The sequence below is a fragment of the Populus alba genome, chromosome 1 (assembly GCF_005239225.2).
Source record: "Populus alba chromosome 1, ASM523922v2, whole genome shotgun sequence".
Taxonomy (NCBI): domain Eukaryota; kingdom Viridiplantae; phylum Streptophyta; class Magnoliopsida; order Malpighiales; family Salicaceae; genus Populus; species Populus alba.
This window is the reverse complement of record NC_133284.1, coordinates 44542241-44548161: the sequence shown is the minus strand read 5'-3', so window position 1 is coordinate 44548161 and position 5921 is coordinate 44542241. Positions and strand designations below refer to the sequence as shown.

The following is a 5921-nucleotide window of genomic DNA, read 5'->3' as shown; positions in this document are numbered from 1 at the left end:
AAATCAAAAGTATCTTAAAAACTAAAATTAGAATGATTCATGATGAACTTTAAGGTAAATAAAGTCAAGGTTGTAGAGAAGAAAATGATGAAGAAAAAATGTTCAAGTATATGAGCATATTTATAGATGTATTTTTTTTTCTCAAGTTTTAAAAAATCAAAATTTGAAATGTTGGCAGCTAATTTTTTTAAAATTTTGAAATTCATGGTTATTTTTTTTAAAAGCTTGAATCTTTTTTGTATTATTTCATTAATTTTATATTTAATTATGATAATTTTTATATTAATTGTATAATTAATAACATGATTATATCATATAGAAATTAATTAAATTATATCAAATATATTAAAATATAAATTTGCTTTTGCAACCTAGGAGATGCTAACAACAAGAAGGTGCCGCAATCCATGAAATCACTAAGGTACAGCTACTTGCGAACAAGAACGAGGTAACTAACTACCAATAACGGAAAGAAACTCCCCCACCTCACTTCACTTTCTTCTTCTTACCGAACATGAACACTGACAACTCGTCAGCAAAATCTGTCTCCGTCTGAGCAATCATCTTTCTTCTTTTATAACCAAAGTAAAGCATACATTCTACTAATAATTAAATCAAACTCAGAAGAAAATGCCTTCTTCTCCTAAATTCTTTCACTCCCGCCTATCACAACCCTCGAATTCTCGCAGATCAACGGTTCTGATTCTCTCTTGCCTTCTTATCGGGATCTCCGGTTTCATCTTCGGCCTCACTTCCTTTCTTACCTGCTCTCGCACCTACCGTTGTTTCAATAACTCCCCGCCGCGAACCGTCCGTGTCGTCTGGGGAACAAATAGCAACAAGAATGACAATGGTGTTGGAAACGCCCTCCTTTTGGATGGTGAGGAAAGGAGAGAGAGACAGAAGGTTATGGGGTTTGTTGGGATTCAAACTGGGTTCGGGTCAACGGGTCGGAGACAGTCCTTGAGGAAGACTTGGATGCCATCCGATCGACAGGGACTTCAACGGTATAGAGTAATTCTCTTTCTTTCTTTGTTGATAGCTATTGTTTGAATCTTGATAGGTTTTTGCTTATAGATTTAGAAATCACATTTTTAAAATGAGTTCTTGGTTTTCTTGTTCATGAATTAGGTTTTTTTATATATATTATTATTATTCATTGATAGCAAACAAGAACTCTAATAAAAGAAAGAAGAAAATTTTGATCTGTAACTGATGTTCTACATAATTTAGCCTTCAGCAAGAGGTCTCAAGTTTCTCAATTTCAATAGGACACAATATGCTAGTTATGAGTAGAGAAACAATTGAGGATTTGATGTTTTCTCACTAAACATGTTTTGAGGAGAATAAGATTTAAAAAAAAAACAGAGAGAGAGAGAGAGATGCGGATGTGATCTTGAAAAGCAATATGTACATCATAGTTTAGTCGGATGATTTCTATTTCATACTAATATATTGTTGCTATTGCTGAGCTCTTGATCAACTTCCTTTTAGAAAACTGTGCTATATAGTTTCTTTTTTCACAGACTTTCGTTGTTCATGCTTTTGAACTTTCCTGAAAACTAGTAGCTTGTATAAGGCCTTTTCTTTGTATCATATTTTGGTTGTTTATAAGTTCATTGGCTTGCAGGTTGGAAGAATCCACTGGTTTGGCATTCAGGTTTGTTATTGGTAGAACTAATGATAAATCGAAGACAGCGGAGCTCAAAAGGGAGATTGCAGAATATGATGATTTCTTGTTATTAGATATTGAGGAACAGTATAGTCAGCTCCCATATAAAACGTTAGTACTGATGATGAGCTGCATGGTTTTCTTACCTCTTTTTTTTTTTATCAAGTTAATTATTGGATAATTGTACTCAGCTGGGTTTTTTTTTTTTTTTTTTGCAGGTTAGCATTCTTTAAAGCTGCCTATGCACTTTTTGATTCTGAGTTTTATGTTAAAGCTGATGATGACATATATTTGAGACCAGGTGGGTAAATGTGAAACTTTTTTATATTTGTTATTATTCAGTAGCATTGTTCTGGAGACCAACTTTCGTAGTACAGTTCCATATAAATCACATTGCTGTCTTTCAATATATCTTCAGATCGTCTTTCAACTCTTTTGGCAAAAGAGCGTGCTCACTCTCAAACTTATCTTGGATGCTTGAAAAAGGGACCGGTTTTCACTGATCCAAAGCTCAAATGGTAAGCTCATTTTCCTCTTTTGTTTCTTATGTTGCAGACCATGGCTATATATAAACATGACAATTTCTAAATCAATCATGGTATTTTTTGTATTTAGGTAGTTTGAATCTTGTTCTTACTAGATTTAACATTGTATACATCAAAATTGAGTTGAAGTCACGTAACTGAAGCGATACTATAGAAGAAACTGTTTACTAATCAACAGCAATGCTGCTGTTCATGGAGCTGTTGCTGTGAAAAGTTTGTTCTTGGTACTTTACTTATCTAACTTGAATCTTACCTCGTGATTTGATGTTCTGTAGGATTAGAATTTAATGTTTATGAGGTTTTGGAGTCTATTTGAGCTTTATTTTATTCCCAATTTTCTAAATTTAGTACCATATTCATACAAAAATTTTATCCACTTCAAAGACTTATTTGGAATCATTTCAGGGTTTTCATCATCATGCCTTCTTCTTTTGGAGATTTTGGTTTACCCAAAAAGCACTGCATCAATACCACTAGCTTAATAATCTCCAAAAGAATTAGTATCCCAAATTGTATATAGCCATGACTTTTGCAGTAATCATGGAATCTTGATTTTTTGCAGGTATGAGCCACTATCCTATTTGCTTGGGGACGGAGTACTTTCTTCATGCGTATGGTCCAATATATGCTCTTTCTGCAGATGTTGTCGCAAGTTTAGTTGCTCTCAGAGACAACAGGTTAGCTTGCTTATTACCTTTATCAGGACATCCCCTTGAGTGTTTGGCCAGTCTTGTAAAGCTTGTTTAAGATAAGTTATACAATAATGATTATTCAAGCTACAATTTTAGGGACATGGAACCAATTGTGAAGCTGTCCAATGCCTTTCAAGAGCTATTGGCTTTTTTGCCATTTTGGGATAAAGCTCATGCTTCTCTTATTTCTTCAATTTTTCAAGTTTTATCATGTTTCCTTTCTTTGTTTAGATGGTGCATGCACCATGTGAATATCCCATGTTACTTTGGAACAACAGCGGGGTGCTTTCCACCTCTTCCAAAAATTATTTATATGCATACTGTATATGCAAAGTATGCCTTCCTTTCCACTTGCATTTCAGTTCCTTCCCAACATAAATCACTTGCACATTCCAAAAAATAAAACCAAGCACACAAATGAATGGTTTGTGATGATGTAGTGCCAATATGTTGGGTCTAGTTATGATAGTAGCATCAAATGCAAGTAGATCCTGTCACAGTAGTCACTGAAATTTAGTGAAAAAATACTTCCAAGATATAGTTTCTTAACTTGTTTGTTTTGACGAGATATGCTTCCTTAACTGGTATCCTCGTCAATTCCAAATTTAGTAAATTACATAAACATCCTTAATTATATATAAAATCAAACGTGAAAGCGTATCTTATTTTTTGTTTTTTCTCTGAACTGGCTGCAAACCAAGATTCATTTGTTTTCAAACTTTATTGACACGAGATGACTCTTTATTTTCCATCTTTTAACTGTATGCTGAAAAAAAAATCAAAGAACTTAGTCTATTGTAATTAAAATTAGAGTTATGCTTTGTTTTATTGAAGAAATTAGAGTTATGTTATTGTCAGAAAATTATGATTGGTCAGAATTTTTAGAATTTTATATTGACCGCAATTTTTATTACTTTTTTATGTCAGGGATTTATTTTTACAATGGACCTCTTTAGTCATTAGAACTCTTTACATAATCTTAATAGAAAACCTATTTAATTCCATGAAATTGTATCTGACTGTAACTTGCACAAAGAATGTTTTTACATAATTTATTTGTTAAATTAGATATTCCACTGTTTTTGTATTCATAATTTTTCCATGGCTTAAGTTTATATCATATTCAGTTCGCTCCCCCTTCAAACATTGCTCGAGCTCCGCCACTGCCTTGGAACTTCGTTGATAATTGGCATGTTAAGTCATATTCAACCCATGCTGTCACATGTTACTTGTGATGGTTATGAACCTGTCCACCTTGATTGTTTGCATCTAAAAGCAAGCTGACATTTATTTGCTATTTTGGATATCAGGGAATTTAAAGTTTACACTGTACTTTAGATACTACAAGGTCCTGGACTTAATCTTCACCTGCCAAACCTTTCATTTTTACTCCCTGCCATGTATTTCTTCTCTGATCTATCTCAACTATCTGATTTTACAACACAAGGAAAATAACAGTTACAATTCTTGAAAAACATTTGAAAACGAGGAGAGGGGAGTGGAGCTCAATATTTAGGGAGATGGTCTTGATTCAAGGTTGGGCTTGGGGAACCTAACCCAAAACTAGTTGTTATCTTGTAATTTAAACTTAAAGTGGCAGGCATATAGAGAGAATACGTTGCTTGTCTCTCAAGAACACATGCATTCCACACAATTCCTTGCTTTTCAATTAAGTTTGCAAGCTTTTTTCACTGCATAAAAATGTTTATTGCTGTTTAATCTTTGTAGTTGTTATGTATGTTGGTTTTTGACAAAATTCTTCATGGTAGAAAAGCAATTTCATTCAAAGAACCATGTCGTTGATTTACAATAAATAAATAAAGTAGCTGAAAAGGTTATTGTTCACTTCAAAACAAACTGTATGATCAATCAAGATGACACAATGAGGCACAATGGATAAGTCACCCAAGAAAAAGCTGTGTTGGATTAGATATGAAGAAGCTTTTTTTGGTTGACTTAACCAGGCCCATCACCTGCTGAAGCTTGTTTGGGGCTTGGCTTGCTTCTGACCTGAAATAGCAAGAACATGCCTTGTTGAATGTACCATGAGTAGTCCCCTGCTTGCTTGTCTGTATACGTATGAACATGAAATGCCACGTTATATTTTGAAAATTGGCAGTAGACAATCATAATATGTACACTGAGGAACTTCTAGATTCAGATTCTAAACACATATTGGAGATGACCATTTCATTCCATGTAACACTGCCTTTTTTCTTGAATTATCAGTTTCCGAATGTTCAGCAACGAAGATGTTACAATAGGTGCATGGATTCTGGCAATGAATGTTAATCATGAGGATAACAGAGCGCTGTGCTCACCAGAGTGTACACCATCATCAATTGCAGTCTGGGACATTCCCAAATGTTCAGGTCGGTATCTTTATCAGCCATAAAGGAAACAGAATCAAAATGAACAATATCAGTATCACTCTCCGTAATTACTTTTCAGGCATGAACATGCACACACACTGATGATTTTGTTTCATTTCTAATGCAAGGAAAACCTGCCTTGCTTCAGATTTTTATGCAGAATTTGTCAAATCATTTTTATAAAACTGCATCATTTGATTTCTCACAAGATGGCGTGTTGAGTATTTTTCCACAGTCTGTAAACGTATATGTTCTGATGACGGCTATTAATTATAATGCAGGGCTTTGTAATCCAGAAGCTAGATTGTTAGAACTCCATCAGCAGGAGAGCTGCTCAAAGAATCCCACTATGGAATCTGATGATTAGCATTTTGGTTATCCTTTTCTTCCAAAGGAGTTAGATTGGAGTGGGATTTATGAATTGCATACTCCGTGAAGTTGGTAGTGCTGCTAACAGATACGTCTAACCATCTCCTTCTGTACATCTTTTTTTTTTTTCAAAATTTTATACATTGTCACAAACCTTTTGGTAGGTTTAGACTATAGGAGATGCTGAGAGTTATTGAGAGCAAGATTACGCCCTGTAAACTTCCATTATTGAATATACAGTCCCATCAAATTTTTTTGACATCCGATTACT

At 34.1% G+C, this 5921-nt stretch overlaps 1 pseudogene; it reads left to right on the top strand.

Annotated features, from left to right (window-relative positions):
- Positions 1–380: 380 nt before the first annotated feature.
- LOC118038198 (probable beta-1,3-galactosyltransferase 14) lies at positions 381–5827 on the top strand (annotated as a pseudogene).
- Positions 5828–5921: the final 94 nt, after the last annotated feature.